General features: G+C 35.9%; 1 protein-coding gene across 3 annotated transcripts in view; it reads left to right on the plus strand.

Moving 5' to 3' along the window:
- The window catches only part of ex (FERM domain containing expanded), a 346792-nt gene that overhangs the window by 300848 nt on the left and 30590 nt on the right, over positions 1-15354 (plus strand). The window lies entirely within an intron of this gene.

Below are 15354 nucleotides of genomic sequence, written 5' to 3' on the forward strand. Positions count from 1 at the left end.
GTAATATATCTAGTTTGTTATTTACTGCAATACAGTTCGTTGCAATACGCTCACTCCAATATGTTTTCTGTATCTATACAGTATTTTGTTAAAGTATTACGAGATTTCATTTAAAGTATTGTGTGTTACATCAGACCAAATTTAATGTAGGTTTGATAATATTTTCTTAACTTTGTTACATAGGTTCAAATATTCCTGAAATCATGCTTCCTAATCTTGGGAACGGACGCTGTTATTATTATTATTATTATTATTATTATTATTATTATTATTATTATTATTATTGTTGTTGTTGTTGTTATTATTATTATTATTATTATTATTATTATTATTATTATTATTATTATTATTATTATTATTATTATTATTAACTCCATATGTACATGAAATTATTAGGGTTCATCAGTGCGGATTTAGGCGTAATAGATCGACTATTGATCAGATTTTTTGCATTCGACAGATATTGGAGAAAAAAATAGAAGTGCAAGGGTACAGTACATCAGTTACTCATAGATTTCAAGAAGGCATATGACTCGGTTAAGAGAGAAGTTTTATATAGTATTCTTATTGAATTTGGTATTCCCAAGAAACTAGTTCGATTAATTAAAATGTGTCTCAGTGAAACGTACAGTAGAGTCCGTATAGGTCAGTTTCTTTCTGATGCTTTTCCAATTCACTGCAGGCTAAAGCAAGGAGATGCACTATCACCTTTACTTTTTAACTTTGCTTTAGAATATGCCATTAGGAAAGTGCAAGATAACAGAGAGGGTTTGGAATTGAACGGGTCATATTAGCTCTTGTCTATGCGGATGACGTGAATATGTTAGGAGAAAATCCACAAACACGGGAATTTTACTTGAAGCAAGTAAAGAGATGGATTTGGAAGTAAATCCAGAAAAGGCAAAGTACATGTTTATGTCTCGTGACCAGAATATTGTACGAAATGGGAATATAAACATTGGAAATTTATCCTTTGAAGAGAGAAAAATTCCAATATCTTGGAGCAACAGTAACAAATATAAATGGCACTTGGGAGGAAATTAAACGCAGAATAAATATGGGAAATGTCTGTTTTATTCGGTTGAGAAGCTTTTGTCATTCAGTCTGCTCTCAAAAAATATGAAAGTTAGAATTTATAAAACATTTATATTACCGGTTGTTCTGTATGGTTGTGAAACTTGGACTCTCACTTTGAGAAAGGAACAGAGATCAAAGGTATTTGAGAATAAGGTACTTAGGAAAATATTTGGAGCTAAGAGGAATGAAGTTACAGGGGAATGGAGAAAGTTACACAACGCAGAACAGCACGCATTGTATTCTTCACCTGACATAATTAGGAATATTAAATCTAGATGTTTGAGATGGGCAGGGCATGTAGCACATATGGGCACGTAGAGTGTTAGTTGGGAGGCCGGAGAGAGAAAGACCTTTGGAGAGGCCGAGACGTAGATGGGAGGATAATATAAAAATGGATTTGAGGAAGGTGGGATATGATGGTAGAGACTGGATTAATCTTGGTCAAGATAGGGACTGATGACGAGCTTGTGTGAGGGCGGCAATGAACCTCCGGATTCCATAAAAGCCATAAGTATTATTATTATTATTATTATTATTATTATTATTATTATTATTATTATTATTCAGTTATTAAAACGTTATTTGAATTAAGACTTACATGAAGTTAAAGTTAGTCTTTAAGTCTCATTGAAACCCGTACCCTTTAATTGAAGTTAGACTATTAAGTTCATTTAAAAGAGTTTACAAATATTCTTAACAACAGTAACGATTTTTAAGGCATTAAATAACTCCTATTTTTTCATAAGATTAATTATATTTTTTTTTTTCTCGTTCTTGGTAACTCTATAGCATCTATTAGATGCTTTATGGTTGTGCTAACAGATGGAGTTATTTGTCAACAATGTGACGCTGAAACGTGTGTTCAGGTTACTTTTTTATATATGTGATGATTGGTTAATTAATATTAACCCGGCACACTCACAATCACATTCATACAAATTTCCAGACTCTAGACACCCAGACAATTCCTCTTCTTCAAGAAAAATTCACCGAGACCTTGCCCGGGAATCGAACCCGGGACCTCCCGACCTGGAAGACAACATGCTGACCAACAGACCACGGAGGCAGTCAATTATAATTTATCTTGCCAGAAATAAGTATTCGTTTAGTTACGTACGGTTAGACCAGAGAAAGGTAGGATAGGAAACGACGACAGTTCATTTGTTCATTAAACCGCTTTATTAACGCCCTTGATCACGTCGAATCGTATAGTGTCTAAGATAAATCTGAATGGTGAGTGGGATGATTCATGATAAGAATGTGAATTGATTAAATTTTGAGAGTACTGCGGATTTTTATTCCAGGGGTTTATGTAGTGCTTACGAGAAATTCATTGATAAATTGTTTATTAATATTCCAGATTTACAGAGGAAAAATTATTTTAATACTCAGTGTGAGAAAAAAATATTAGAAATAACGAACGATCTACTGAAATTATATTTAAAAAAATACGGTTATACTGTAGGATATAAAACTAGAAATAAAACTTAGCGGAAATATTGGTGTTGACATATTGACATTCATGATATTCAAAATATCATACCACGAGTTCTCCTCTTTCAGGGGCGAGCTAAAGTTTTTTCTATATATAATATATGTTATGTTATAATTATTAGCAAAATAATAAATAAATAAATAAAATATCGATATTTATCTATGGAAATATTCATTGTTGCTGAATAAAAATCTACAAATAAAATTTATATATATTCAATGGTCATGATTTATAACATGTTGTAGTTGTCTATTTCATTTTTAATCACGTGTATATTATTGTACTGACAATTTTGGATCGATGTGTACAGCAAGCAAACAAATGAGTTGAAGATTAGTCTTAGGGAAAGATTAAGTTACTCTGTCGCCACACTTACACGCCTGTTAAATTCTTACAATAGGCCTATTTTAAAATTATAATTCATACAACGATGAATAAAAAAATCTTGCCTTGTTATTCATTACAATCCATTGATTTCTGCCATGGAAGCCTGAGTCATACAATATGGATGTAAACAATATCTAAATATGCTTATCGTTTCATCAAACCACCTTGCCTTCTGACAGTTACTACATATTCCCGTAACAGAATTCTAACAGTCCTTATACTGCAATAGAGATATTCATAGTGTACTTAACGTCACTGTTTCGCCTACAGAGGGGCGTTATTTTACATCCAAAGAGAATACTGTGCATTTTGAAGAGGTGGTCATGCCATATTTTATGAAACGTACGAGTATCTTAACTGATTTCTTTGCGTTTCGGATATAAAATATTTCAAAGCAGCAGAATATCTCAATCGAGACCAATGTGAACAAATCATCCAGTAGAATATATTGCATGTGTAAATCGAGAATGGTAACTACCGCATGAACAAAACGTGGTTACTCAGTGTTAATGAAAATTGTTTTTGTGAGAGATCGTGCGTATTTGCTTGCTTTCCGCACAAAACCAATACGCGGTAAGTGTGAAATACCACATTCAGTATTCCCAACGTAACACACATAACAATTTCCCTCTTCTTACCGCTTAAGCGCCACATTCATTTTACTGCTTTAGGCTTTTAACATATTATTTTTAGAGACGTTTAACATAGTAATGATTATAAATTGGAAACTTACCACTGCAATTTCACCTAAATTGCACTGTTAATTATTGTTTTTAAATATTTGCAAAAATTAAGTAAACTCTACTACTCCACAAAAGTTATTGCATTCCTGATGCAAGTAACATTAAGGAAGCCGTGAAAAAATAAACGAGATTCCAGATGCCGATATTATTACTGCAATATGTTATATAAATAATATTGTTAAAATATTAAAATGAAAAATAAATCATTACATAACCATACCGTTTGTTTTAAGTTCGCATTTGTAGACTGGGGGGAAAAAAAGACAGACGTATATCACGGCCTGCTGGAGTATAGTAAACACAGAAAACATTTTATAGCAACAATGTTGAAGATAGATATGTTTGTTTTCTAAAGTTGCCGTCATTGAACAGAAACCAAGATGGAGATTTTATTGCAACTAATTAGAAATTCCTCTTTCAGGTATTTAATAAACGATCTTCTCACAAAATAATGTACGATACACGAGCGGTATGTTTGTTTTCATGTTCTCGGAAATTAAAAAAGCTCAACTACGTTTCGCTTTTTCAATCTTTTCCTCGAACATGAAAACGTCAACATACCGCTCTTGTAACGCATGTTACTATTGTCGATCTTCTGGATTGAGGATTTAATAGGAGGACTGCAGCTGACTTATGATTTGAACTTAATTCACGCTGAATTCTGACGGCCTTTTTGGCATCTCTCTGTCTGCTTCCATATCCTTAATAGGTTCATTTTTATTTGATGCCGTTTTTTCTGGTATTTTAAGGATGTAGGAAAAATATATTTATACTATTCTCCTAGTAATTTGAATTGTATATAGCCTATCGTATCTTAATGTCATAGTGAAATTGAAAATTACAATATGTTTCAGCATAGTATAAATCAAGGATGGTAACGATTACTCCAATAAAACGTGGTTATTTTGTATTAATGAACGAAATATTTTGATGTAAAATAACTTTTTCCCCATACCGAGTATGGGCACCTGGTCGGATCCGTGGAGGAACAAAAAAATGCTAGAATTTTACATGCTTATTGTAACAAGACTAAGAGCGACAGTCGAATGTTAATGCTTGCAGCAGTCTCGTTTTGAAAACATCCCTACTCATGAAATGAAATGCAATTTTTAACACTTACCTGTATCGTAAATAGTTATTTTCTATTTTTTTTTATTCTTTTCTCTCTCCTTTTCTTTTCTTTTTTTTTTTTTTTTTTTAGGAGGGAGGGAGGGAGGGAACATCCCATGCACTACGACCTGAGGTCTATTGTACACTCCCCGATATGGGATGAGTTGTGTGCCCACCGATCCTCTACGCGCACCGACCTAACCACTTGACCCCCCTTAATGACCGGTCCCTACAACCAACAGAGTCCATGTACCACTCCTGCTTCGGCAACCCTATCAAGGCTCCCTTAACGAAATCCTCCCCAGAGAAGGTTTGCCCGGGTTCCTTTGCAGAAGCTATCCATCATCGCATTCACGGAGGCCGGTCGAGAGAGCCAGGAGCTTCGGAGGGCCGCCTGTAGAGCGATCTGAAAATCAGAAGAAGTAACGGGATGATGAATGAAAGGATGATAGGGAAGGAAAGGAAGTGGCGAAGCTGAGTGGAGTTCCAATCGCCAGACAAAGTTGCCAATCGCCAGACAAAGTTGCCTGATATTCATCCATAGGAGTGAGGGAAAAACCCCGAAAAAACCTCACCCAGGCTTCTCGTCCTGACCGGGGATCAACCCGGGCCCGCTGGGTTCGAGTTAGACTCGCTAACCCCTCAACCATAACGGTGGACTTTTCTCTTTTTTTGCCTTTTATTAATTTATCCTCTTCTTTGCTTTATTTCCTTTATTTTAATTTTCTTCTCTTTTCCTTTCCCTCTTTTCTTCTTTATTAGCCCTTTCTTTTTTCACTCACTCACCAATTTTATTATTACCATATCTTCTATACTTTTTTGAGAATAATGCTCGTAATCGAGGAGCAAACTTTCAAAACCTGACACTTCCATTTTCAGAAAATAAACTTCAGATGCCAAAAGTTTACATCTCTGAAATATTAAAGTTTATTTATTTATTTATTTGTTTACTTATTTACTCATTTATTTACTTACTCATTTACTTACTTACTCATTTATTTATTTATTTATTTATTTATTTATTTATTTATTTATTTATTTATTTATTTTTCTATAAATTCATATAAAATTGCACCATAGAAAAATCTTCGTTTATTACAGAGACACATATTTGTAACATTTTCTGAAAATGGATATGTCATGTTTTGAAAGTTTGCTCCTCAGTTGTTCCTAACATAACATCATGAACAAGTTGAGATACATTGTTGTGAGCGTAGCTAGGTATTTTCTAATAAAATACATTGTTCAACATACGTTTGACTGCAGTCAGTCCTAGTACACGCGCTGTATAATAATGTGCACGGTGAAGAGGATGATATTGGATATAACCCATTCATGCACCCAACATCATTGCATCACGCGCATGCCACTGTGTTCCCATACTCTGCCTAATCGGGGATCTTGTGCAACTCATATGAGTTATTTAATTCCTTGTAAAGTAAAGATTCCTTGCAACGACACATATTAAACAAAATATTTGTTACCAGCTTAGTTTGTTGTTTATGTCAGAAGAAGTGGTAATTGTGATACTATTAGAATTGTTATTGCACATTTTACCTTTGATTGAGGTTCTCTCTGATATGTAGGGTCTGCATCTACATTATCAGACAGTACATCTCAGTTGACGATATGTGTCAAAGGAAGAACAATTGTTTGTATGCATCTGAAGTCTGATTAGTGTAATATGTAGCTAGTCGGCGACGTATACTACAATGGAGGAGGAAAGGAACTGGCCACCCTTCATTAAAAAATAATTATTGTAATTACCCACATCTAACATATTCCACACAAGTTAAATATTTAGGAATTATTATAGGTCAGCATTCACGTTGGGACAAATAAATTGATTTCATGTGTACAATTATAAGAAAGACAATTTATAAATTCATAAGACGAAAAGCATGGTCATAGGAAGAAAAATACAGAAGATAAACTTGCGAGTTCTAAATGAAGCATTAGAGTAAGTGGACAGCTTCAAATACTTGGGGCTACTATAGGCAATAAATTGAGCTACTGCCAGGAAGTCAAAAGGAGGATAGTAATGGCAAAGGAGGATAGTAATGGCAAAGGAAGCTTTTAATAGAAAAAGGAGCATCTTGTGCGGATTTCTGGAAAAAGAACTTAGGAAGAGGCTAGTGAAGTGCTTTGTATGGAGTGTGGAATTTTATGGGACAGAAACATTGACATTACGACGAAGTGAAGAGAAGCGAAAGAAGCATTTGAAATGTAGATATGGAGAAGAATGGGACGTGTGAAGTGGACAGACAGAATAAGAAATGAAGCTGTGTTGGAAAGAGTGGCTGAAGAAAAAATGATGCTGAAACTGAACAGGAAGAGGAAAAGGAATTGGTTGGGTAACTGGTGAAAAGAAACTGTCTATTGAAGGATGCACCGGAAGGAATTGTGAACAGGAGAAGAGTTCGGGGCAGAAGAAGATATCAGATGATTGACGATATTAAGATATATGGATCATATGAGGAGACTAAGAGGAAGGCGGAAAATAGGGAAGATTGGAGAAAGCTGGGTTTGCAGTGAAAGACCTGCCCCTGGGCAAAACACTATGAATGAATGAATGAATGACATTGCAACTCCAAAACATGCTAGAGGATCATATTATCAAAAAACAATTCAACATTACAATATATTACAACTGAAAAAACACAGACGTAAGTTCAATTAACTGTGGAAATACAATGCTGACATCCGACGGTGGTAGCGCCACTGTTCTCATATGACCTTTCAATAAGGCTCTGACCAACAGGACAGGCAATAAACTTCGGATTTGATATTTCCGTACGAGGAGAATACCATTGTGCCACCACGCCCATTTTATTGGCCTTATTTATAAACGCGCTTAACGCTGGAACAAGTAATAAACATTCTGATTTCAGATTTCGTACTGGAGAATTCTGCTGCATCACCACACCCACTTAGGTGGGCAAAGATGTGTCTCCATGTCAGCGTTCCCCCTCTATTCTGAAGACTGCAGACTTCAGTATGCCGGCCACCCCAAGTATTTGAAATTGTCCGCTTGCTCTGCTGCCTCGATTAGAATTCTCAGGTTTATCTTCTTTGTCTTCCTATGACCACGGTCTTTGTTTTATTTGCAATTATCTTCATCCCATAGTGCACACAGCTGTCATTTAGCTCCAGTAGCATACCCTTTAGTATCATCTCCTCTTCTGCTAAAAAGCCATATCATCAGCAAATCCTATGCACTTTATTCTCCTTCCTCCTACTATCACTCCTCCCATCTTCTGAAATCAGTTTTTCACTCAATTATCCAAGTAGATGTTGAACAGGATAGGTAATAAAGGACATCCTTGATGTACTCCTCTCCCTATTTCACTTCCTTCTGACGTTACTTCTCCTATCCTGACTTTGACTCATTTCATATGAAGATGACTGAGCAGCCTTCTCTCTTTCCAGTCCACACCAATTTTCTTTAGGATCCCTATCAATTTATTCCAATTGCAATAAGTTAAGGAAGAAAATTTAAGCAGTGGTACAAAAGTATTAAAATCGTGTATTTTACGCATAACTATGTTATCCTTGTTGCCTCAGTAATTAGCCAATTACCATAGTTGCCATTTCCTAGATTCATAAGTTCAAACCCAGCCAAGGGTGTTGAAGTTCTTTGTCATGCCAAGGACGATAAAATCCTTAGCATGGCTTCCTCCGGGAAGGAAGTGAAGCTGGGAGATCCGTGTCGTAGATTTATATGACACGTAAAAGACCCTGCTTCTGATAGAGGGCTTCAAGCAAAATTTTTCGGACGTAAGTCGCGCAAGTAGAAATTGCGGTTCCGACTCCGCAGTTGAAAACGTAATTTAATAAAAAGTAAGCCTACTGCCGGTACTGGAACACTACATGGGTCATTCGAAAATTAGTGACAACACTTTAATTAAGGGCAAACATTTATTTATTCATAATTGACATACTTACTGTACTTAAAAGTAATCTCCTCTCGTAATATCACGTATCCTGGAAGGTGACAGATGCCATGTACAGCGTTACGTTGCCCTGTGCTTCTAATTGCCTGCTCTACAGCTGTTATAATAACCTGTACATTTCTAAAGCGTAAGCCTATTCCTCTCAGTGGTAATCTCGTCCTAGGGAAAAGGTCGTAGTCACAGGAACTCATATTCGGAGAATACGGAGGATGCTAAAAATTTCCCATTTTCACCTGTTAAGTAAATTAACTACATGACAACGAAGTACAACGGGATTGATATTCAAGAGATTTCGGCTCTTCCGTCGGATTGCTGGTCGTAAATGGTGTTTCAAAAAGTGATTGTAATATGCAGCATCCGCGAGCATTTCAATTGGAACGGAATGAATGATTAATACATCTTCATAATCATAAACAACAATAAACATAACTTTGAGTGGGTCCTGCACTTGTCTACATTTTTTTTGGCCTTAGGGCGTTGCAGATAAGTATTATTATTACAAACACTACATATAGTGTATAAATGAGAATATTACCTTATAACTTAAAACTAACACATATCAGGCACCACTCCATCTCATAATATCAGCTTACATTAGTCACTTCTAAGGGAGATGAACACTAGCAGTATTGCTATTAATTTTCGAACGACCTACAATATGTATTTTGAATCATGAGCTAGAATAATAATTCCATTGTAAGCTTACTCGATCTGCGGTAACTGGTAGACCATTGGCACTACTTAATTCTCGGCACAATGTAGGCCTATTGTTTGTTTTAGTCATACGTGCAATTTAAATTTTGGATTGTATGTTTTTGTGTCTTTGAAAACAAACAAAACATTTCAGATTTGTTGAAAATCTTTATTTATTCAATAAGGTAATCAATAATAAACCAAAGTATGAATAAATGAAACAGTAATTTTTTGCAAATTATAGATTTTTTTTTCTCATGTACGTACGTCTTTGAATATAGCGAATACAAATTACAATAAACAGTATATAATGTGAACTGTTCAGCACTAAATCACAGAATTAAATGTCCATTTCCTTACATACCTTCGTGGCATGGTACACACCTGTTTGGGACGACTTACCTTTCACACGCGACGGTGTCTCCGTGATTACGTAAAACGGCTTTGCATAACCTCAATTTTCGTTGGTATGTGGGCACAGTCTGCTTTTGTATATACGCAGAAGTCCATTAAATTTATTTACCCGTAGTAAATTTGTTTTCCCAGGTAATGAAACTCTATGGTGTAAAAAGTTTCAAATAGTACTGTTTGCATGTTCTGTGTTGCCTCGACCCATTTTCATAAAACTCCGTACCAGTACTGCAAAATACATTCATTCATTCATTTATTCATTCTTTCACTGCAAACCCAGCATTCTCCAGTCTTTCCTGTTTTCCGCCTTCCGCATACAATGTTGTCCATCATATGATACCTTCTTCTGCCCCAAACTTTTCTTCCGTTCACCATTCTTTCCAGTGATTCCTTCATTAGGCAGTTTCTTCTTAGCCAGTGACTCAGCCAATTCCTCTTTCTCTTTGTGATCAGTTTCAGCATTATTCTTTCTTCACCCAAGCTTTCAGCACAGCTTAATTTCTTATTCTGTCTGTCCATTTCACAAGCTCCAGAGTGAATTTAAAATCACAAACACATTTTAACATGGAAATGGACATAAATTATACAGACTGCAAGAGATGTCGCTTCCCGGCTCCAGTTATCACTCTAGTAAATTCTTTACTTTCAAAATTATCTTGAAGAAATTTGTCCAGAAGAAGGATTATTGATTGTTGAAGGATGGTAGGGCGAACATATTCAATATTCGATCCGGATTAAAGAAGCGCTAATACGAATATAAATGTGTACACTATATTTTTACAAAATTATGGCACATTCAAAGTGTAATTCGTTTTGATTAACGTAGTATATCTTACATAATAAATTGAGGGCGAAATCGTAACTGATCTGGAGAAAGACATCTGTATAGAAAGAAAACACGTGGCAATTTCATATGGAGGCCGAACAGATGCATTACTGAATGGAAACAAATGAACACTGTAATCATTTAGGGTGAGGCTGTACATGGGAGAGGAGTAGTTTGGTCCAGGATCATGTCGGAATGTAATGACGCGGGATGCCCTCTCAAGTAGAAAGTCTTCTGTCCATTTCAGCTGTAGCAGTCTTCCCTGTTTACTTTTTTTCAGGGAAGTGTCTATGTATCTCATATTGAAGTAATGTAATTACAACTAGGAACTTCATGTTTAAATGTTTCCTTGCTCCCGTGATTTCTTTTATAGCTATATTTAGGCCTACTTTATGATTTGATACCACAAAATGACCAAATACTTTCTAACGAATATGGAAGACTGGAAATGATCAGAGACCTCAATCAGAACGTGATTAACTATGGTAAATGTGTCATCCATGTTAGAATGGTTGTTATATTTTTCATTTCATGCACTCCTGCTTATAGGAATAATGCTTCTGGTGGACAATTTTGAAGGGTGGATATATTTCCCGTTTATTCACAGAATGTGATCACTTTGCATTTCAACCTTACATTTCACTTTAATTATTATAATTTCATATCACCAAAAATATGGTAGCTATTATACAATACGAGCTTCAGTGATATCAAATGAAAATGGCCAACCAGATAACTTGTTTTCTCTGTGAAACACGACATTGTACAGGCGGCAGTTAGGGACGTCCAGTTGGCGAGACCCACCAGCATAAACAGAATGGTATCTGATTGGGAACTACTTTAGCCGTATCTGCAATGTCTCCGACGCGACGCTGCAAATTCAACCATTGAAATTTCATTCATTTTACCAATTTCACACACTTACTCGCGAGTAGATAAACTCTGATCTGAGCGCCGAAGGATTCCGTTCTCTCGCCCGTACATAAAATTTACCTTAGATCCAAAGTTTGCAGTTTAAAATCCCGGCGAGGTCGATGAAAATCCTTAGCATAATTTCCTTCGGATAAGAAGTAAAGCACGTTACCCCTGTCGAAAATTTCACTGCACGTAAAGAAACTCTTCCTGATTGCAGTAAGAGGACTCAAAATCACCGATCAGCTGTTACTCGCACCATAAAATGTTCTGCTTTGCGGACAGATTTTCGTATGAGCTTACGTCTCGGTTTTAACTGCAGATAGGCATACATTTGCGGTACACCACTTCATGAGACGGCACAGACCAGTCACGGACACATAGAAATAAGAAGTGTCGTATCTGTGATTCGGTTAAACACAACCGTATTCTCTGCAACCATTGTAACAGATGTAATATTATAAAAAGCCACCGGCGTAGCTCAGTCGGCAAAGGCGCTTACCTGCTGATCAGGAATTGCTCTCTGACGTCGATTCGATACACGTTTGGGCAGACTGTCTAGTTGAGTTTTTCCTGACCGTAAGGTGAATGTCAGATATAACACTGTACAAAAGGCTACTGCTTCTAGTTTATATGCGTTTCTTATGGCAGACTTTGAGCCGAATTCAATTTGACTCAGTAGTTAATATTCCGCCCGCTAGAGCACAGTAATGCAGAAATTTCGCTAGATGGCAGGTTTGTTGGAGACGTTATTTGTCTATGAGTTAGACGCAGTGTTGCCAGGTCTCCGGAAATTTCCGGAGATCTTCGGAATTTTTTAACTTCCCGGAAAAATAGGAAATAATGTTGTAATCTCCGGATTTTTTAATGTAGGAAATTATTTACTTTTTTAGAAAAATCAATCTCTGGCATACATTAAAACTGATAGATGAACATTATATAGTTAAAGTTTTGTTAATATTTTAAATCTACGTATTACTCTGTGAAGAGATTTATTAAATCTACATACTTAGGCTTCAACAAACAAAATTTGATAACACAATCCCAAGGGAAAGAATGGAACTCTCTGCATCAAAATCCACATTTAATTCCCGATTTACCACGAAAATCGTCTGTAGCTGCATTTAGATTGGCAACAGGCCATGATTGTTTGGCTAAACACCTGCATAGAATTGGAATATATCAGTCCCCTAACAGCCCATTGTGCAACTCAAACCAAGAAATGGGTTCGGAACACCTCAAAATTTGTGCTTCATTGGCTGGTCATGATAATATCTTTGAAAAATATTGGAGTGCAAGAGGTCAAATGACTTTTTTGTCAAACTCCTGGCATTAGAAAACAACAACATATTTTATAACTTGACTACTAATGTTTCCCTAAATATAAAATATGTAACGCGTAAAAATGAACATATCTGGTCTGGAGAAACATCTATGAGGAGAAGAAGGTGGTGACTACTAATCAAATTGGTGATTAAAAGAATTAAAGTAGAAATCTTTTTATTATAGGTTCATGTATGGTAATAGAAGGTTATAATAACATTTTATGTGATTTTCGAAACTGCCTCCGGAAATTGTGGACAAATCTCCGGATTTTTTTCATTACGACCTCCAGAAATATTTTTTCAAGATCTGACAACACTGAGTTAGAGTTCCGCGCCAAATGGTAATGTAATGTTGCCAATTCAAAACTAATGCACATAACTTGGATTTGAATGTGTAAATTATTATCCATTTAGCTATATTGAACGCAGAGATAGTCATGGTTTCATATTATGTAAAACTGTTTGTTAATGTTGTGTAATATTTGTTTTATTTTGTGGCAACTAAATATCGCTACACTGTTGCTATAGTATTGATGCTTCTGTTAACGATACATGAGATCTGTGCAGGACATGAACATGTGTTATTCAGGCCGCTGCCTTGGATTCATCGGCCTGTTAATTAAAGTGCAAACGTGTTTGTTTATTATCTATGCCATTGTTTATCTCGTATGTTTTTGCCAGTAATTTTACTAGTTATAAAAGTTCGCTATACTGGAGAATTAGCACGGTCGCTTTGAACCGTGCCGTTACGTTTATCACCAAATTTAAGTAAATACACAATGTCACCAACATAAGAACATGACATTGGTGTGTGGCGTAGTTGGCGGGAGAAATTTTTTTCTCTCTCTGTCTACCTCCTTCGTTCTGAACATTATTGAGAGATAGCGCCACTGTTAGCGACAATGTGTATTTGCGTAAATATTGCGAGTAAATTATGACGAGTGCCTTAGAGGAGAGGCTCGGGACGTGATCCTTACTTGAATTTATTTTTGCGTGTATATTGCAGATTAAATGATTGAGATCCCTTCTTGCTCCGGTTACAGGCCTTGCATTTACGAAGGTTATGTTAGGTTAGATTAGCTTAGGTTAGCTTCGGTTAGGTTAGCTTAGCTTAGCTTAGCGTAGCTTAGGTTAGCTTTGGTTAGGTTAGATTAGCTTTGGTTAGGTTAGGCTAGCTTTGGTTAGGTTAGGTTAGGTTAGGTTAGCTTTGGTTAGGTTAGGTTAGCTTTGGTTAGGTTAGCTTCATTTCATTCGTCCATGTAGTAGTTAAAATTATATAATATGACAGTTTTTGATTCGTAATATTGATAAAAAAAATAATAGGTCTATAATGAAAGCGGTGAATAATTTCATGGTCCCTACATTTTTTTTTCGTAAAAGGCTAGGTATTTTTCTTTAGGCCAGAAATAAAACAGCAACGCCGTCATAATTACGTACTTTACGCTTTGGCGAACATTAACCGGAAATTTACTTTCCGTCATTTTAATGGTATTCCGTGAAACACACCTTTTTTCCTGTTAATTTCCTTGTGATAACCTAGTTTATGATCTTATTACATCTTCATTTTCTTTTAATGCATTCAAAAAACCGCCGTTGTACTACATAAAACCTTGAACTTGACTAATGGAGTGAATTATTTAAGAATATAGTCGCGAATTTGACTACCACCATTTCGATTATATTTTGTTTGATACGGCTCGGTACGGCCCGGTGACTAGTGGCCAGCGAGTAGGGTCGACTATCGATATTGGTCTGCCGTGGGTATTATCCAGTTGTTCCTAAAAGTTATTTGTTTTTGACTAACAATACTGTGAAAGTTTTGATTATCTGTATCTGTAAATTTCGTTATTAGTTTCGGAAATGTTATTGTAACTGTTACTAGATGCATTATTAACTGTACACCTGGTAAAATAGCTGGTTTAATTAATGTGTTTTATTTAATATAATGCAAACGTGAACTGCGATTATCAATTTCACTAGGGTAATTTGCGTACAACTTTTTTCATTTTTGGCACCACCACCAGAATGTCTCACCGGCCGCCACTGGTATGGCAAATTCTGGGCCTCATCTCGCAAAATACCATCCCGCTATTACCAATTCCATCGACACTAAATAGCATAGTTGTTGATACAGCGTCGTTAAATAAACAACTAAAAATTATTAAACAAAAAACTAAACTCTGAAAATAACAAATACAAATAACGAACTCTTCCAAGTAGGTTATGTATATAATATACGGACTTCCCTTGTGTATAGGAATTGACTCGTTCACATTGTTGAGTTTATAGGATATGATGTAGGGTCTAAGCATTTTCATGGTGACCGAAGTTGAATGACGTCAGTGTTAATTTTCACCACCTTTCCGTTAATATAGGAAAAGTTAGGAGTGTTGACTACGCATGTTGTCATTGTCATTGCTGT

This window comes from Periplaneta americana, chromosome 7 (genome assembly GCF_040183065.1).
Source record: "Periplaneta americana isolate PAMFEO1 chromosome 7, P.americana_PAMFEO1_priV1, whole genome shotgun sequence".
In the NCBI taxonomy this organism is placed as follows: Eukaryota; Metazoa; Arthropoda; class Insecta; order Blattodea; family Blattidae; genus Periplaneta; species Periplaneta americana.